This window comes from Scyliorhinus canicula, chromosome 30 (genome assembly GCF_902713615.1).
Source record: "Scyliorhinus canicula chromosome 30, sScyCan1.1, whole genome shotgun sequence".
Classification (NCBI taxonomy): domain Eukaryota; kingdom Metazoa; phylum Chordata; class Chondrichthyes; order Carcharhiniformes; family Scyliorhinidae; genus Scyliorhinus; species Scyliorhinus canicula.
The window spans coordinates 8,574,818-8,594,911 of record NC_052175.1 but is presented as its reverse complement, the minus strand read 5'-3'; the positions used below and the strand labels follow the sequence as shown (position 1 = coordinate 8,594,911).

Sequence of the window (20,094 nt, the reverse complement as noted above, 5' to 3'; positions counted from 1 at the left end):
TTGCGGTCACAGACAATGCGGCTCGTTGCTGCCAGACCGGCTCTCTGCTGCAAGCTCTACTCCCCCGCTCCTTCGCAATGGAAGATCAAGCATTTACTCAGAAAAGGTCAAGCTCTGAGGACAGTTAATTTCACAACTCATGCTGCCAGTGATTCCTGTAACCAGACTCTTCACAACATCCTCACCATTTCTCACCAGTCTGCTGAAGATTCCGTGACTTCGGTTCCTGAGGAGTCTTTCAGAGAATTTTCAGCACGGATTTCCCTGCTTTGTATTCAGAATGGATCATCTTTCCTCTGAGATATTCCCATAAAGAATCATTTAACCCAACAGCAGTTTCTAATTGTTTTGTCTCTGTCAGGATTGAGCATTTTTATCCTTTACCGATACTGCCTCGATTATCCGGCGTAGAATATTCATCCTCATTTGGATTTGGAATTCACATTGTGGCTGATCGGGTGAATATGGATGCTTAACACCGATATTTTAATGAACGTTTGTTTAATGTCCATTGTTTAAAGTACTGATTGCGTTTATTATTTCAGAAAACCGAATGAACAGATCCCACAGTGAAAAGCCAGTAAGTAAAGTGTTTTTTAAACCTTTTCACTGACATCAGTATGTAAATAGTCCAACTCGGGAAGGGGCAATACTGGACCTGGTATTAGGGAATGATCCCGGCCAGGTGGTTGAAGTTCAGTCGGTAGTTACTTTTTGACAAGCGATCACAATTCGGTATGTTTTAGAATACTCATGGACAAAGACGAGAGTGGTCCGAAAGGAAGAGTGCTAAATTGGGGAAAGGCCATGTATGTCAAAATTCGGCAGGAGCTAGGGAATGTAGATTGGGAATAGTTTTTGAAGGGTAAATCCGCATTTGAAATGTGGGCCTCTTTTCAGAAAAGGTTAATTAGTGTGACCCTGTGAAAACGAGGGATATAAATGGCAAGTTTAGGGAACCATCGATGACCGGTGGAATTGTGAGACTAGCTCAGATGAAAAAGGAAGCATACGTAAGATATAGGCGACTTAAAACTGATGAAGCTTTAGAGGAATATCGGTACAGTAGAACAAGTCTCAAAAGTGCAATAAAGAGGGCTCAAAGGGGTCAGGGAATATATTTGGCTAACACGGTGAATGAACATAGCAAAGTATTTAATTCGTCTATAAGGAGCACTCAAAGACAAAAGAGAATTTTTTTGCGTGGAGTCAGAGAAAATGGTTGAGATACTTTTTTTTTGTTAAGGGACCTTAACATATATCTTATCAGCATCCTTGAGCACGAGTGAGCTCCCGGGGGACTGGAGAATTGCTGACATTGTCCCTTTGTTTACGAAAGGTAGCAGAGATTATCCAGGGAATTGTAGACCTGTGAGCTTGACGTCAGTGGTCGGCAAACTGTTGGAGTAGATGCTGAGGGACAAGATCCATTCACATTTGGAAGACAATAGACTTATCAGTGATAGGCAGCATGGCTTTGTGCAGGGAAGGTCATGTATTTCAAACCTAATAGGATTAGTGACAAAGTTAATTGATGAGGGAAGGGCTGCAGTTGTCACATACATGGACTTCAGTTCATCGTTTGATAAAGTGTCCCATGGCAGGTTGATGGAAAAAGTGAAGTTGTATGGGGTTCAGGGTGTACTAGCTAGATGGATAAAGAACTGGCTGGGCAACAGGAGACATAGCGTAGTGGTGGAAGGGAGTGCAGAAGGGTGACTAGTGGTGTTCCACAGGTGTCCGTGCTCGGACCACTGTTGTTTGTGATATACATAAATGATCTGGACGAAGATACAGGTGGTCTGATTAGTAAGTTTCCAGATGATACTGAGATTGATGGAGCTGCAGATAGTGAGAGAGTGTGTCAGAGAATACAGCAAAATATAGATAGTTTGCAGAGTTCGGCAGAGAAATGGAATATGGAGTTCAATCCAGACAAATGCGAGGTCATGCATTTTGGAAGATCCATTTCAAGAGCGGACTATACTGTCAATGAAAGAGTCATGGGGAGAATTGATGTGCAGAGATATCTGGGTGTTCAGAACCATTGTACCCGGAAGATGGCAAACGCAGGTCGATAGACTGGTCAAGAAGGCATGCAGCATGCTTGCCTTCATCGGACGGGGTATTGAGTACAAGAGTCGGCAGGTCATGTTACAGTTGTATCGGACTTTGGTTCGGCCACATTTGGATTACTGCATGCAGTTCTGGTCGCCACGTTACCAGAAGGAGGTGGATGCTTTAGAGAGCGTGCAGAGGAGGTTCACCAGGATGTTGCCTCGAACGGGTGGTGCTAGCTATGAAAAACATTTGAGTAAATTCCATAAGATCATAAGACCATAAGACATAGGAGTGGAAGTAAGGCCATTCGGCCCATCGAGTCCACTCCGCCATTCAATCATGGCTGATGGGCATTTCAACTCCACCTACCAGCATTCTCCCCGTAGCCCTTAATTCCTCGCGACATCAAGAATTTATCTATCTCTGCCTTGAAGCCATTTAGCGTCCCGGCCTCCACTGCACTCCGCGGCAATGAATTCCACAGGCCCACCACTCTCTGGCTGAAGAAATGCCTCCGCATATCTGATCTGAATTTACCCCCTCTAATTCTAAGGCTGTGCCCACGGGTCCTCGTCTCCTCGCCTAACGGAAACAGTTTCTTTGCATCCACCCTTTCTAAGCCATGTATTATCTTGTAAGTTTCTATTAGATCTCCCCTTAACCTTCTAAACTCCAATGAATACAATCCCAGGATCCTCAGCCGTTCATGATATGTTAGACCCGCCATTCCAGGGATCATCCGTGTGAATCTCCACTGGACACGCTCCAAATTCGGATTGCTTTCGTTGGAAAGACGGAGGTTGAGGGGGGACTTGATTGAAGTCTACAAAATTATGAGAGGTATGGACAGGGTGGATAGCAACAAGCTTTTTGCAAGAGTGGGTGTGTCAATTACAAAGGGCCACGCTTTCAAGGTGTGACGGGGAAAGTTTAAGGGAAATGTACATGGAAAGTGCTTTGCGCAGAGGGTGGTGACTGCCTGGAACGCTTTGCCAGCGGAGGTAGAAGAGGCGGGCACGATAGCGTCATTTAAGATGCATCTTGACAGATATATGAACGAGCCGGGAACAGAGGGAAGTAGATCCTTGGAAAACAGGCGACAGGTTGACATCAAGGATCTGCATCGGCGCAGGTTGGGAGGATCCAAGGGCCTGTTCCCGTGCTGTAATTTTCTTCATCTTTTGTTATTCGTTTTCTCACTCTAGTAGAATTATAATTAGAACAGTACAGCACAGAACAGGCCCTTCGGCCCTCAATGTTGTGCCGATCAATGATCACCCTTTATTTATAACTGATTCAGAAACCAGTTTATTCCGAAAGCCATTGCCTTGGTATTGATGCTTTACTTTTTCCCACGTTCCGTCATGATTTATTCTGAGATGAATTAATAATTCCGATTGTCTTTTATTAACTGAGCAGACGCAAAATGGCCAGAGCAAATTGCAACACGAAGAAGCCATTCGGCCACTCGAGCCTGCTCTGCTATTCAACAAGATCGTAGCTGACCTGATTGTTGATCTTATCTTCATCCGCCTGTCTGCCTCCCTAAAATCCTGGACTCCATTTTACTTCAATCCGCTCTAAATCAGTCTTGACAATATTCAATGGCCCCGCCCCCACTTCCCTGTGGGAATGGGAATTTCTAACTGAGAGAAGACATTCATCCTCGTCCCCCTCTTACTGCGGACACTGTGTTCCCTGCTTCAATATTCCCTCACCAGAGAACGCATCTTTCCAATATTTACTGTGGCAATCGTTTGGGAATTCTATCTGTTTTAAGGACGAAAATACGTAGAAGGAGCAGGACTGTGCTATTCCTCTCGACTCCGCTCCACTGTTTAATCAGACCATGTCTGATCTGATAGTAACCTCAGTTCTGCATAAGGCCTGCTCTCAATCACCTCTGGACTCCCTGGTTACAATGAAGATATCAATCTCTGCCTTAAAAGGTTTCAAAGATACTCTTTCAACCCCTTTTGAAAGGAAGGAAGTTATCAAGACTCACGACCCTCTCAGAGTAAACAAAACATCCTCATTTTCCTTTCTAACGACGGACCCATTATTTTTAAACAGTGACCCCCCCCCCCCCCCCCCCCCCCACCCCAACAATTATAGATTCTCCTCCAAGAGAAAAAACCTTCTGCACATGCACCTTTTCAAGACACCTTCTGGATCTGATAAGTTTCAATAAAGTCGCCTCATTCTCTTTACATTCCAGTGGATACGATACATATGACCATTCCAGCTTTCCCCCATGGGACGCATTCCGGGTATTATTCTGATACATTTCTGTGAATATTCTTCAAACGCATTTACATCCTTCCTTAAATAAAGTGGCCAAAGTTGTCCAGAGTACTCCAAATGTAGTCTAGCTCGTACAACTGAGCTGTAAACGCACTAATTTTTTTTATTTAATACTCTTCTCAGTAAAGGTAAACGTTCTGTTAGATTCCCCAATTACTTGCTGTGCCTGCACACTGTGATTCATGCGCTAGGACACCCCGATGTATCGCACGTCAGATATTTGCAATCTCTTATCGTCTTGATGATGACCGCAGGTCACTGATAGGAGCAACTGTAGCCATGCTGGCCACGCAAAATGGACACTGAGCCAAACTAAAATGGAAGGCTGCTGGGAAACAGACAGTTCAGCCAGAACAGCAGTCTGCAAAGAGCAGTTTGCATTCTGCAGCAGCAGAAACCAGTTTGGGCTCAGGTAAAGAGACCTTAGCTAGGTGCAAATGGCAAAACGCTTTGCATGCTAATGAGGCCATCAGACTTGAACACCCACACAATAGATACATTTGGTTCTGAATGGACACATTCCAATCAAGACCCAGACATCGAGGCACCAGAAACCTCCGAACAAAAGGACATAAGAAACGCCCCCTCCATCACGGAGACCCCCTCGCATTGGGGAATTAATCCAGTATCGATAAGAAATTGATCCAATAGGTAGAGCCCGCCCGAGAAGAGGGAAGGACAACGGAACCCCTATAAAAGATAGGGACCTCGTGTTGTCCGGTCTGTTAAACCTGTGCTCCGGCCCCGACTGACACCTGGTATCCTGACTCCAGCCGTTGAGCACCAGCCGCCGAAACCGTAAGTTCAACGCTCGCTACGCGATCCAAGCCCGCTAGACTCCCAAGTGCCAGAACGCTTGCTGAAGGCTGCAGACAAAACCAGGACGAAGGCCTCGTTCTCTGACCTTGCCTGTTCCTGTTAGATAAGTATTCTGTTTGCTTATGTTTAGTTGTAGCTTAGTCTCTTAGTGTGTGTGCATGAGTATTTATTATTAACTGTATAATAAATATTGATCGTTTGAACTTGACTAATCGGTGTATCGTCTTTATTACTTTGAATTTGACCTTGGAATACTTGTGACGTTGCCTATACGGCAGCTGGCGACTCCAGAGCTTAAATAATTACATAGAACAGAGCCTAGCAGTGTTAAGCACACGTCGAACTCGGAGGCGTGTTAATACACTCCAATAAACGCGTTTTACGCCCATAGTAAAACGTGCAACATTTAGTGGCGACTCCGCCGGGACCCTGTTGTAAGTGGAAACACCACAGTGTCCAGGACCCTGAAATTTGAATTAGAACTCCAAATTGCAGAGAAAGAAAGAGATCACAAGTATTCAAGGTGTTCAAAATAATAAGCGAAATTCGGAAGTGTGTTTTAGTGCATGCGTACTAACAGGGCTGTAAGGTAAAACTGAAAGCTTTTTGTTGCGACAAACTTTCGGTAGTTTTGTGATCGGAAAATAGCGTAAGCCGTACCCTTTTCTCAAAACACCACCCCAGCAACCCCCTGTTCCAAATTATACAAAGAGAGTCAGAGGAAATGGCCATGCAGGCAATGGAACGCCTGATGGATCCAGCAAAGTTTGTGGTCGCAGCGACCAGCAGCAGTAGCAGAGTAGGCCAGTGTCCCACGTGGGAGCTGGAACTCCGCAAATACTTACAAGGAAAGGGATGGCCCCTTTGGAAAGAGTTTTGTGCAAATGAGGAGACAGGTCCCGGAAGTATAGGTCATACTTGGTGGGAGAACCTCTCTCAGATACACAAAAAGAGTTTAAGTAAAGCACGCAAGCCGATGGCGATTGTGTCCTGCTTGGCACAGTTGCGAGGCGCAGAGGAGGTCATCAGGACGCTCCGGGCAGATTTAGAGGAAAGGAACCGAATGAGTAAGGTCGATGTCAGGGACATCGAGAAAGAAAACCTGGATCTTAAAGGGAAGTTGGCAGAGAAGGGTAGAGAGGTGGATGATGCCAAGAGGGCTCACCAGTCTTGTCTAGCTCATCTGAACAGTTCCCAGACCCAGTATGAGAAAGCCTATCAGGACGTGCAACGTGCCGTTCTGATAAGACAGGAATCGGAAAAGCAGGTGGAGGCATTGCAGAGGCAATGTTCCGATCTCAAAGCAGCTTTGAGAGCACTCCATGCTGCAACAACCGAACAAAGACAAAGCACAGTTGACCACGCGAAATGCAGGAAACAGATTGCGGAACTGCAATCTCTGCTTTCGGTGCAGAATGGCTTCCAAAGCACCTTTGGAGCTCAGTTAGATGGGGAAAACGCCCCAGATTGGCAGGAATTAAGCGAGACAGCGCAGCGTTATGTTCAGGGAACATGTGCGCCCGCAGCTCAGCAGAAACGACAGGCACCCCAACCCCCCACAGCTCAGATCATAACCGCACCCATGAATCCCGTAACCACACAGAGGAAAGCCGAATCAGAAGGCGCCCCAGACATAACTTACACCACCCCTTTAACCGTAACCCAGCTAAGGGACGCTTGTGAAAAGATCACTCCGTTCCTCCCCACCGCAGACCCCCACCAGTTCTTTGCGAAAGTAAAACAGCAGGCTACCATGTACGGCCTGGATGAGAGAGAGCAGGTTAAGCTCACCGTGCTGAGCTTAGACCAGAGTGTAGTGGCAGCCCTCCCCGACCCACAAAACGTGGCAGGAGGCAGCCTAGAGGAGATGCACACTGCCATTTTAGATGCCATCGGGTACAATAGAGGTGACCCCGTAGAAGGCTTGAATAAGTGCAGGCAGAAGAGATCCGAACACCCCACAGCATTCGCAGGAAGGCTGTGGATTCACTTCAGCGCAGTTTTCGGACAGCTAGATAGAGCGCATTTAACCCGCGAAAACATGGTTAAGTGGACGCGCACAATTATCTCACACGCAACAGAAGCAGGACAGAGCGCTTGCAATAATTACGACCCCTCAGAAGAGGCCCATAACGAAAAATGGGTCCTCAAAAGATTGTCCCGCGCTTGGGAGCAATCGCTTCAGGCAAAAGGAAAGGTTAGATCCCCAGAAGAGGCTCAGGCTGCTGCAGATATCCAAGCAGTCAGAGAGCACCAGAAGCCCGCATGGGTAAATGAAGGCAAGAGCAGCCCTCAACTGAAAGGACAGGAATGCTATAACTGTGGACAGTTAGGGCATTGGGCAAAAGAGTGTAATGCACCCCAGCGATCTCAGAGAGGCCAGCAGACAGGCACTCTGAACCGCAACAAAGCAAAACCCATCCACAATGTAGCAGTACAGTCAGGACCCACCAATGTGGACGAGACGAACTGACGGTGTTCGGGCTCCCCCACTTGGGTCTGTGACACACTATGGGACTCATCAGGGAGGCCCGTAGTCACGGCAAAAGTCAAAGGGAAGCCCATAGAGTTATTGTGGGACACAGGAGGATCCCGCACCACCATTAACTCCACAACCACGGCACACGCAGACACGTGGCCGACCACCTCCACCATCACACTTAGCGGGTTCACCGGACACTCGCAGCAGGGACATATCACAGCACCCGTAGCGATCCAGCTAGGGAACATTAGCACAAGGCACCCCGTAGTTTTAGTAAATCTTCCCCGGACGGCAGAGCACATCCTGGGGATAGATTTTATGAACGCTCACAGCTTGTCGTTCGACCCAGTGAACCAGTGTGTCTGGCGAATGGCGAGATCAGACAGAGCCCCAGCCACCCTCACAGTAGGAGACTACGCTAATCGGATTAGCGCAGTGGGAGAGTACTCATTCGACCTGACTACGCTCCACACCGACCGACAAATTAAGGCCCTACTGAACAAACACAGGACAGCATTTGCAAGTCACCGTCATGACTGTGGCAGAATGACTGGACAAGTTCATGTTACCGGACAGGACCCCCGACCGCAAAAGCAGTATAGATTTCCCCTCGAGGCAGAGGTGGAAATAGAAAAAGTTATAGGCAGCTTGTTGGACCAAGGTGTACTGAGAACGGTAGCCTCCACCAACAATGCCCCTATTTGGCCAGTGAGGAAGCCCGATGGATCATGGCGTCTGACCATCGATTATCGGGAACTCAACAAAGTAACCCCCGCAGTAGCCCCAACGGTAGCTACTAGTCCCGAGACCATGCTCAAGCAGGGTCTCAACGCCAAGTACTTCACGGTATTGGACATCAGTAATGGATTCTGGTCAATACCATTGGCAAAAGCGTGCCAATACAAATTCGCATTCACTTTTAAAACACAGCAGTACACGTGGACATGCCTCCCACAAGGATTCCACAATTCCCCCTCCATTTTCCACCGACAGCTGGCAAGTGGATTAGAAAAATTTTCCCGACCCGAATGTCTGGTACAGTATGTAGACGACCTACTACTGCAGACAGACACAAAGGCAGAGCACATTTCGCTTCTGGCCGAACTCCTAGAACTCTTAACTGAAATTGGCTGTAAAGTTAACCCGAAAAAGGCCCAAATATTGGAAAGTAAAGTGATGTATTTGGGATCAGTCATCACGCACGGCAAACGCGAGATCGAATTCAAAAGAATTGATTCGATCGTCAAATTGCCCCTTCCCCAAAATGTATCAGCCCTCCGGTCGTTTTTAGGACTGGTTGGCTATTGTCGGAACCACATCGACGGATTCGCGACAAAAGCCGCCCCACTTTCAGACCTCCTTAAGAAAGGAGCCCCCTGGGAATGGCTTCCGCAGCATACAGGCGCTGTGGAAGAGTTGAAACGAGCCCTCAGTGCAGCACCCGCGCTGCTAGTCCCCGACCAACTTTCACCGTACGCAATAGAGGTAGCGAGCACCGATCTGACCCTCTCGGCCGTGTTGCTTCAAGAACGGCACGAGCAGCTAAGACCAGTGGCTTATGCCTCCCGACTGTTAGACCCAGTAGAACAAGGATTTTCAGCCTGTGAGAGGCACCTCCTTGCTGTCTTCTGGGCAGTGCAGTATTTCTCATACATCACCGGACTCAACCCCATCACCATTCTAACCGAACACACACCCACACAGCTACTACTAGACGGTCGACTGAAGGACGGTTCAGTTAGCCAGATTAGGGCAGCTAGGTGGACCCTACTTTTACAAGGACGGGACATTACAGTGAAACGGACACGCACACACACATACTTAGCCGACAACCTCCAATACCCCGGACAGCCCCATGACTGTGAAATTGTAGCTCCCCTGCACAACACAGGACCCTTTTTAGCCAAAACACCCCCCAGGAAGATAGGGAACCCGAAACAAAGCCCCCAGCCCACAGACACGTGTGGACCCTTGAGGATTTATGTAGACGGTTCCTCCACAGTTTTAAATGGTGAGCGTATCACAGGATGCGGCATCTATGTAGAGGACGCGCAGGGGCGCGCTCTCGAAGAGATAGCTCTTAAGTTACCAGGTCACTTAGGCGCGCAGGCAGCGGAGCTAGCAGCCATAGCGTACATAGTGGACCACCCCGATTCTTTCCCCAGCCCAGCAGACATATATTCAGACAGCTTATATGTCTGTAACAGTTTAACCGATTTTCTGCCCCTGTGGAGGACACGAGGTTTTGTCTCCGCAGACGGAAAACCCCTTCCATCAGCCCCCTTACTCCAGCATATCCTAGAGAAAGCGAAGGACAGGACCTTCGGCATAATAAAAGTAAGAAGTCACCATAGGTCATCACCCCCTGGGAATGTAAAAGCCGACGCGTTGGCTAAGGCAGGTTCCAGGAGAGGACACTTATGGACCCCCCCAGCTAGCGCACCAGCTAGCGCCCCTGTGAGCGCAGTCCAAGTCTCACAGACTGATATTAAAGATCTCGTGGCAGCACAAAAACAGGACGGAGACCTCAGGGAGGTTTTCAAGGGAAACTTTGTGCCTGCTTACGAGCACTTTAAACACGCACTGACCACACATGAGGGTGTGATCATTAAGGACCGACTTTATGTGGTCCCACAGCAGGACAGGAATCAGATGATTGCCTTGTTCCATGACGGACACGGGCATCAGGGAATTGATGCAACAACGAGGCACCTCAGGCAACTCTGTTGGTGGCCTAATCTCAGGAATGATGTAACGCACTACATAGAGAATTGCCTGATTTGTGCTCAGAATAACCCGGACAGGTATTCTAAGAAAGCACAACTTCGGCATACTCGCCCAGTTAACGGCCCTTGGACAAACCTCCAGATCGACTTTATAGGTCCATTGCCCCCTTGTAGGAATGGCTATAAATACGTTCTGGTGGTGATAGACACCTTTACCAAGTGGGTAGAGGCATTTCCCTCGCGAACAAATACAGCAAAGACAGCTGCAAAGATCCTGACCCACCACATCTTCACGAGATGGGGTTTACCCCGAAGTATCGATTCGGACCAGGGATCTCACTTTACAGGACGGGTCATGAGGAACGTCCTGACAATATTCGGAATCAAACAGAACTTCCACATTGCGTATCATCCACAGTCCAGCGGGATTGTGGAGCGCATGAATCGGACCCTAAAAACTACCCTTAGGAAAATGGTACAACAGAACAATTCCACATGGGATTCAGTGCTCCCCTTTGCACTTATGTTCATAAGGAACACTGTCTCCACATCGACAGGATACACACCACACACACTCATGACCGGACGCCCTATGAAAGGTACAGAATTCCTTTTAGGACTGGACATGACAAGCCCCGAAGTGACGGCCCTCACACATGAAAAGGCAGTTAGAGATCTAGTTGAGACTGTGAGGTCTGCACAGCTCGCAGCCGCAGTCCAGCTAGGGAAACGCCGACAGCAACGGACTGCCTGTTTCAATAAGACCGTACACACCACAGAATTCCAGGTTGGGCAACAGGTAATGTTATCTGTTTATAACCCCAGCAGTTTTTTGGCTCCAAAATATTCCGGTCCCTACTCAATTTCGGACAAAATTAGCCCCTCCGTTTACAGGATAAAGTATCCTAATGGGAAGACCGCGTGGTTCCATATCAACCAGTTAAAGGCATATGGAACACAGGCCAACCATGCTCACCATGTCCTGCTGGATGCAGCAGAACACTTCACCCCGCCCGCCAGAGACACTTTTCCACCATCCTCCTCACAGACCAGTTCATCCACGAACTCGCCCACGACTCCGCCCACAGACCACTACAGACCACGCCCCGACACGCCCACAAGCTGCCACAGCAGAGACAGTAGGACAGACACTGACTCTGAAGACAGCGACACCACACAGCCATACAGCCCACACTGCACCACCTACGACCCCGACTCCAGTGATCCCATGGAAGTCACCTACCTCAAAAACCCAGACCCACCACCCGACCCCGACTACCCCGACAACACACTCGACGCTACACAATGGCACAGGGACAATTCCTACAGACTTGTCCGCAATGACGAGAGTGACCCCCGGTCACACAACTCCAAAATAGCATGCCTGATCCACACAAGGGTGTGGGATCCGGGAGAGCAGGACGACACGGTGTCTGACTCCCGCCACGGCAACCCCTTTGTGACCCTGTTCACAGAGGCAGAATCAAAGTGAGGTGTCCAGATGATGTAAGATAGGAATCGTTTGAGGGAAACGATGTCCTTTCTGATGGAACCTGCACGTATGTTTGTCTTCGTTTTATGTTTGTTTGTTTTCAGGAATGTAAATGTTTCAGTTGGAGGATGGACATCTTCTTTTCAGCTGAAAAGATTGTGACCACCTCACATACACGTTAGCTTGTCTGCCGAAACTTTTGAGAACTTCGGTTTGATTGGAGATCCTTTCCAAAGTTGTAAGGCCACACGCCAAATAGTTTGTCTGCAGATATCTCTGAGAACTTCAGTGATGTCCTCAGTTGGAGCATCTTGGCTCCCTTGGTTTTTTAGGTGCCCCTCTATTCGGCGAAATAGAGGCTGCAAGTCATGGTTAACACATTCGTACCCGTTTTCTCCAGGTTACTCAGGCAGTGGACAAACGGCACTGAGGACCCGCCCTGTCTGAGAACCAACCCTTGGTCAGCCAAGCTCGGGTATGGCACAGCACGCCCTACCCGGGGATCCCATCCAACTCTTACCCGTAGCGGCCCATACGCAACTCATTCGGATGTTTCTTTCCAAATTTGTTTTCATTTTAGGTTAGGTAGCCCTTCGGCCGCCATCCCACATGCTATTTACATCCGGAAACATTCGGATGGTAAATCAGCAAAGCCTGCGAGACGGCTCGCAGAAGGAAGGATTGTTAGGTGTATGCTGGTCTTTAAATTCGCTTTTTGAAAAAAAAAAAATGAGGGGAGTCACAGGGTGTGACTTAGCCAGTCATTTTAAAGGGTCAATTGGGTTTTGAAAGACAGATGCACTAACAAGTAAAGGTCTTAAACTGTGTATTGACAGATACTGTGCTTGATCCCAAAGGTTTCAAAGGACGAGACAGAGGTCGAAGCCAGGATTGTCAATACCGGAGGAAGAAGGAAGAGAAAGAGGAAGAACAGCAAAATGATGGAAGCCCACTTATTACTATTTAATGTCATATGTATATGTGTGGAAACAAGACACGTTTCCCCCACAACCCCCACCATAAATGTTAGTACAGCAAACCCCCAGTGCTCAGCTCTGATCAGCGAGGTTCAGACCTGGCGTACTAAATTCATGACGTGGTACTCCATGTCCTACATAATCGAATCACTGTTGGTGATTGCGATCCTCACCATCCTAGTGCAGACCCTCAGGTTGAGGAAATGGAAGAGGAGAGCCTCTCGTTCCAGCACCTCACCCATCTATAGAGTGCAATCCCCCATCTTCGGATTCCACCAAACCCCTCAACCCCTCACTGATTACAACACTCTGTAAATAAAATTCAGCCATGTATTATATTGTTCCATACTCGACTGCCGAGTTGGGAAGTGTTATGTTGTGGTGTGAATGGTTAAGATTTTAGAGTGATTAAATGTTTAAGTTAAGGTTAAGGTTAATAGTGATAGGTAGAGGTTCCCAATTGTAGTAATGCATGTCCCTTTGACATAGGGCCAAGTAGAAATGTTAGTTAAAATTTTTTTTTCTCTTCTTCCCATAGTTTAGAACAGAGTAGAACAGGAACTGGCAAGAGGTCAGAACACAAGGAGGCAAAGTACATAGGTGATCCTTCACAATAGTATGATTGTGAGGATCACAAGGAGGGAATGTAGCCATGCTGGCCACGCAAAATGGACACTGAGCCAAACTAAAATGGAAGGCTGCTGGGAAACAGACAGTTCAGCCAGAACAGCAGTCTGCAAAGAGCAGTTTGCATTCTGCAGCAGCAGAAACCAGTTTGGGCTCAGGTAAAGAGACCTTAGCTAGGTGCAAATGGCAAAACGCTTTGCATGCTAATGAGGCCATCAGACTTGAACACCCACACAATAGATACATTTGGTTCTGAATGGACACATTCCAATCAAGACCCAGACATCGAGGCACCAGAAACCTCCGAACAAAAGGACATAAGAAACGCCCCCTCCATCACGGAGACCCCCTCGCATTGGGGAATTAATCCAGTATCGATAAGAAATTGATCCAATAGGTAGAGCCCGCCCGAGAAGAGGGAAGGACAACGGAACCCCTATAAAAGATAGGGACCTCGTGTTGTCCGGTCTGTTAAACCTGTGCTCCGGCCCCGACTGACACCTGGTATCCTGACTCCAGCCGTTGAGCACCAGCCGCCGAAACCGTAAGTTCAACGCTCGCTACGCGATCCAAGCCCGCTAGACTCCCAAGTGCCAGAACGCTTGCTGAAGGCTGCAGACAAAACCAGGACGAAGGCCTCGTTCTCTGACCTTGCCTGTTCCTGTTAGATAAGTATTCTGTTTGCTTATGTTTAGTTGTAGCTTAGTCTCTTAGTGTGTGTGCATGAGTATTTATTATTAACTGTATAATAAATATTGATCGTTTGAACTTGACTAATCGGTGTATCGTCTTTATTACTTTGAATTTGGCCTTGGAATACTTGTGACGTTGCCTATACGGCAGCTGGCGACTCCAGAGCTTAAATAATTACATAGAACAGAGCCTAGCAGTGTTAAGCACACGTCGAACTCGGAGGCGTGTTAATACACTCCAATAAACGCGTTTTACGCCCATAGTAAAACGTGCAACACAACACAGGTGGAGAAGATAGTTAAGAAGGCACACGACATGCTTGCCTACATTGGCCGGGGTATTGAGTATAAAAATGGTAACTTATGTTGCCGCTGTATAGAACCTTAGTTGTGCCACACTTGGAGGATAGTGTTCAATTTTGGTCGCCACACTACCAGAAGGATATGGAGGCTTTAGTGAGGGTGCAGAAGAAATTAACAAGGATGTTGCCTGGTATGGAGAGCATTAGCTATGAGGAGAGTTGAATGAACTCGGTTTGTTCTCACTGGAACGACGGGTTGAGGGGCGACCTGATAGACGTCTACAAAATTATGATGGGCATAGATAGAGTGGCTAGTCAGAGGCTTTTTGCCAGTCTGGAGGGTTCATAGGTTTGTGGTGCGACTGGCAAGTTTTATGGGAGATATACGAGACAAGTCTTTTTCACAGAGGGTAGAGGGTGCTTGGAACTCGCTGCCGGAGGATGTAGTGGAAGCAGGGACGATAATGACGTTTAAGGGGCATCTTGACTAATACATGATCAGGATGGGAATAGAGGGATACGGAGCACAGAGGTGTAGAAGATTTTAGTTTAGACGTGCAGCATGGTCGGTATAGGCTTGGAGGGCCGAAGGGCCTAATTCTTACCTGTACTTTACTTCGTTCTTTGTTCTTTGTTCTTTTTCCCACAGAAGCTTTCCCATAGGCAAGGGGACATATTTGCAGAAACAGACTTCTGGGGATAACTGCGCGGGTATTTGGGTTGATCTGGATGTGATGATTGTCTTGATAGCAACCCACTTTTAGCCAAGAGCGATGCTCCTGTGGCGAGGCTTGCTCCTGTGCCTGCTTTGGTTCTGAGGCAACTTGGCATACCTTTTACCACGGCACAGATGATCACCGAGTAATAGGCAGAGGGTCTTCTCCCTCCTGCATGCTCTTACACCCGGACCCCTGTGGCAAATCCCCCTGCTTCTTCATTTAAAAATAAAGGGCTTGATGAAATTAGGAAGGCCCAAGGCACGGGCGCTAATCATCGCTGTTTCAAGTTACAAAATGCTTCAGGTCACTCTGCCCTCCTGTTTGCCATAAAATTCTATCAGCCAATTTCGTCCGTCCATTTCAGTATTCATCTCATGGATTTCTTTGTTCCTTTGTCCTCTTTGATCAGTTCTCCTCTAGGCTTTGCCTCAGCGGGATGTCTTACGGCCAATGTTAAATGGGGTTCTGAAATTAAACCCATCCTAAAAAGGTCCCTCTGACTATGGGTCAACTGTCCTAACAATCCTAACCCCACAATACTGAAAAAGAAAAAGGAGTGATATGCAATGAGGTCTGCTGTCCGAAGTGACTTTGCGTTTGTAAATTGTACGTGTGCTCATCCTCACGAGCATACCAACCCTGCAATGGGTCACGATATTCTCTCGGCTGAACTCCGTCAGGTGTTTTAATAGCTGTGCCTCAGGGTCATTAATCTTTTGTAATACATCCTGCAGTTTTTCATTTAACAGTGGTAGTGTAAGGGTAAACGTTCAACTCCCAGCATACAACACAGTCACAGAGCGATCGGGCGCAGGCTCAGAAGTTGTTAAATTTTGCAGCTGGTGAGCTCGTTTTCGAGACGGTTCTATAAACATTCCATTATCAATGCAAAGTATTCCCGCTCCTAATTTGCAGAGTGTCTGTCTGCCTAATAGAGGATAGAGGATTGGTTAATTAATAGAAAGCAAAGAGTTGGGATAAATGGGTGTTTCTCTGGTTGGCAATCAGTAGCTAGTGGTGTCCCTCAGGGATCCGTGTTGGGCCCACAATTGTTCACAATTTACATAGATGATTTGGAGTTGGGGACCAAGGGCAATGTGTCCAAGTTTGCAGATGACACTAAGATGAATGGTAATGCGAAAAGTGCAGAGGATACTGGAAGTCTGCAGAGGGATTTGGATAGGTTAAGTGAATGGGCTAGGGTCTGGCAGATGGAATACAATGTTGACAAATGTGAGGTTATCCATTTTGGTAGGAATAACAGAAAACGGGATTATTATTTAAACGATAAAATATTAAAGCATGCCGCTGTTCAGAGAGACTTGGGTGTGCTAGTGCATGAGTCACAGAAGGTTGGTTTACAAGTGCAACAGGTGATTAAGAAGGCAAATGGAATTTTGTCCTTCATTGCTAGAGGGATGGATTTTAAGACTAGGGAGGTTATGTTGCAATTGTATGAGGTGTTAGTGCGGCCACACCTGGAGTATTATGTTCAGTTTTGGTCTCCTTACTTGAGAAAGGACGTACTGGCGCTGGAGGGTGTGCAGAGGAGATTCACTAGGTTAATCCCAGAGCTGAAGGGGTTGGATTATGAGGAGAGGTTGAGTAGACTGGGACTGTACTCGTTGGAATTTAGAAGGATGAGGGGGTAATCTTATAGAAACATTTAAAATTATGAAGGGAATAGGGCAGGTTGTTTCCACTGGCGGGTGACAGCAGAACTGGGGGACATAGCCTCAGAATAAGGGGAAGTAGATTTAGGACTGAGTTTAGGAGGAACTTCATCACCCAAAGGGTTGTGAATATATGGAATTCCTTGTCCAGTGAAGCAGTTGAGGCTCCTTCATTAAATGTTTTTAAGGTAAAGATAGATAGTTTTTTGAAGAATAAAGGGATTAAGGGTTATGGTGTTCGGGCCGGAAAGTGGAGCTGAGTCCACAAAAGATCAGCCATGATCTAATTGAATGGCGGAGCAGGCTCGAGGGGCCAGATGGCCTACTCCTGCTCCTAGTTCTTATGTTCTTATGTTCTTAATAGGGGAAGGTGTCGCTAGGTGGGGTAAACCCTTCCTGGGGGTTACATGTTTATTGGCCCCTTGCATGAGAGCCTCTTTCCCTATATTTTCTTACCAGTGTTCGAGGGACTAATTTCCTTCATTCAAGTGATTATCATTATTTGGAACCCAGCCCCCATTTAAGCCGGTTGGGACTACAATCCCATCATTGAACGCTGGCCAAGATTCACCATAAGCATAATTTCAAAGCAGCAAACCATCTCCTGGGAGGGGGTCATAAATACCACACAAGTAACTCAATTACCAATTCTATACGGTCATTAGCTATTCTTCGAGACGTATATTTTTCTTTGTCAATTCAGAAAAGGTCCACTATCTGCTAAAATGGTTAATGTTTCCTGCAGAACCTAAGGGGGCGCAGAACTTGGAATTATGCCATTTGCATCTCTTCACTTGATCTAAAAGCTTATTCAGGTTCAATTACTTTGATTCGTAATAGCATTTTCCTTCTTTTAAACTGATTTTAATTTCCACTGTTTCAGTGAATTAGAGAAATCTCAACACAAATGACTGAAGTTATAATCTCGGACTCACAATATCAGAAGATATAAAATACAACCCACTTAGCACTTCATGCTTTGGCTAAAATTAATTGGTTAAACAAAACACACACTCTCAGCTCAAAAATATCGCAGTTAACCGTCAGCCTTATCTAACGGCATATAGAAAATGTGAATTCTCTTTTCGAAAGGAACCCAACTGTTACGCTTTTACCTTAATCTTCTTTTTACTTTTACTCCCCTGTTTTTTTTTTTGAGAGGGGGGTCAGCTTCACCAGATTCCTTTTGGGTAATTTAGGTTTTCCAACCACTTTCCGTTGCTTTACGATTGTTTCTTTTCATTGTCTTACTAATTTTGATTCCCTTATCTGTCTTCTTTCAGGATTTCACCTTCTTTCTCGCTCCTGATGCCCTTATCGATGCTTCGGGATGACCTGTGAGGGGAAGTCGAGTTTATTGATCATCGCTCCATCTGCAAAATACTTTAGATCATATATATAACAAGTGCAACGCCCGCGGAAATCATTTACAAATACTACCGGGGGTGCACACCGGTGTTTATCCTTTCACGAACTTTGAAGTCTCTTTTTTCAATGTTAGTCTCTAAGGGACCTTTTTTCTTCCCATGCAGCTATTGTTAATTTTTAAATTAAGATATTTCACCCTAGCATGAGTCACCGGCCAGTAATTAAGGCTGCCGAGCAGCAGATCCCCCTTTCAGCTGGGGTCGCGCTATGGCTCTCTCCCTTTCAGCTGAGACGACGCCAATTTGTCGAGGAAATTATAATAAAGACAAATTCCTGGAGGTTCGAGTTAAGGAAATGTACTTACACAAATATATTTGCGGAGAGAGAATGTTCTGTTTTTTTTTGCAAGTGCATCACAATCTAAGATTCGATTGAAGGAAGCATAAATTTATAGTCTGATATAACAGCTTGAAGTAAACAGCCATGTTTATATTAAATTGACATGGAAAGTACGTGCGATGAAATACGTAATACGTATGTTCTTGGCCTTGGCTAAAACCAACTCAAGTATACATTTTGTTAACTTTCGGGGGACAATGTGTTATCATAATAATGCCGTGTCCAAGTTATTAGGCAGTACTTTTTTATGTTACCTGACCTACTTATTTCGTTCTAAAAGAAGTGTTAATCTATATCGTCAAGCATTTCCCAGCATGCATCTCAGTTGGCAACTCATTAATATCCTATCCGCAGCATCATATGCACATATGTTCACAAACAGGCGCGCACAATCATGCACACGCAAATGAACATTCACAAACACATGTACACTCTTCTCTCTCTCACACAAACAGACTCACCATAAAACACACACTACCATTCACTCACATTCACAGATACACATTCACACTCATTCTTGCAGATGCACACTCATGAAATTACAACTGACCCAAACACAAGAATAAACACATTCGCACTCATCGACTCACACACAAACGCACACAGTATGAAGCACAAACGCATATACTGATAAACACTGGAAAGCTGAATTACATTATATTGCGATGCACAACTGCACTGCACTGGGATTCTGGAGTGCATGGTGCCCAGATATATGTGTGTATTGCACTGGATTTAGGAATGAATGTTACTAAGACATAGCAGTGCACTGTACTTGTGTGCCGGACTGCGCTACAATAGGATGCAACATTGTACAGCTGTGAGCAGGGAATTTGCTGTACTGAAGTATTGGAGTATGCTATATTTTGATGCGGGACTGTAGTATTATGAGATGTTAGAGTATGCTAGAATGGGATGCAGGACTTCACGATCCGAGGATGCAGGAGTGTGCTGTACTGCGGGACAATGTTTCATGATGCTGGTTTTCAAGATCGCACGGTACTACTTTGCAGGTATATACCATGGAGGGATGCAAGAATGTGCTGTACTGGGATGCATGAATGAGCTGTATTGGGTGGCAGTGTTTCATGGTATTGGGATGGAGCACTGTTTTGTACATAGATACAGTAATTCGCTGTACTGCGGTCCACATTTTTCAGCCCTTGTTCAATATTGCAGTGTGCAGACATTACCATGCAGAGCCAAGTGTCTTTTAAATGATTTGAACATTCCAGCCTCAATCATCAAGTTAGACAGTGCATTCCAGACAACCATCGCCCTCTGGCTGAAAAGAGCATTCCATGAAGTCCGCTCTGATCCGTTTTTTCCAATCTTATTTCACGTTTGCCGCTATCAGATCCACAGCTGAAAGAAGCAAATCTTCCCTGTCCAACCTCTCCAGGCACCTCATAATTTTGTAAAAATCCATAAGGTCTGCCCTTAGCCTCCTGTG

General features: G+C 46.4%; 1 long non-coding RNA gene across 1 annotated transcript; it reads left to right on the top strand.

The window, feature by feature from the left end:
• Positions 1 to 232: 232 nt before the first annotated feature.
• On the top strand, positions 233 to 18,615 carry LOC119958580. Its single transcript, XR_005459039.1, has 3 exons — positions 233 to 458; positions 546 to 580; positions 18,158 to 18,615. It is a non-coding gene; the product is annotated as an uncharacterized LOC119958580 (long non-coding RNA).
• Positions 18,616 to 20,094: the final 1,479 nt, after the last annotated feature.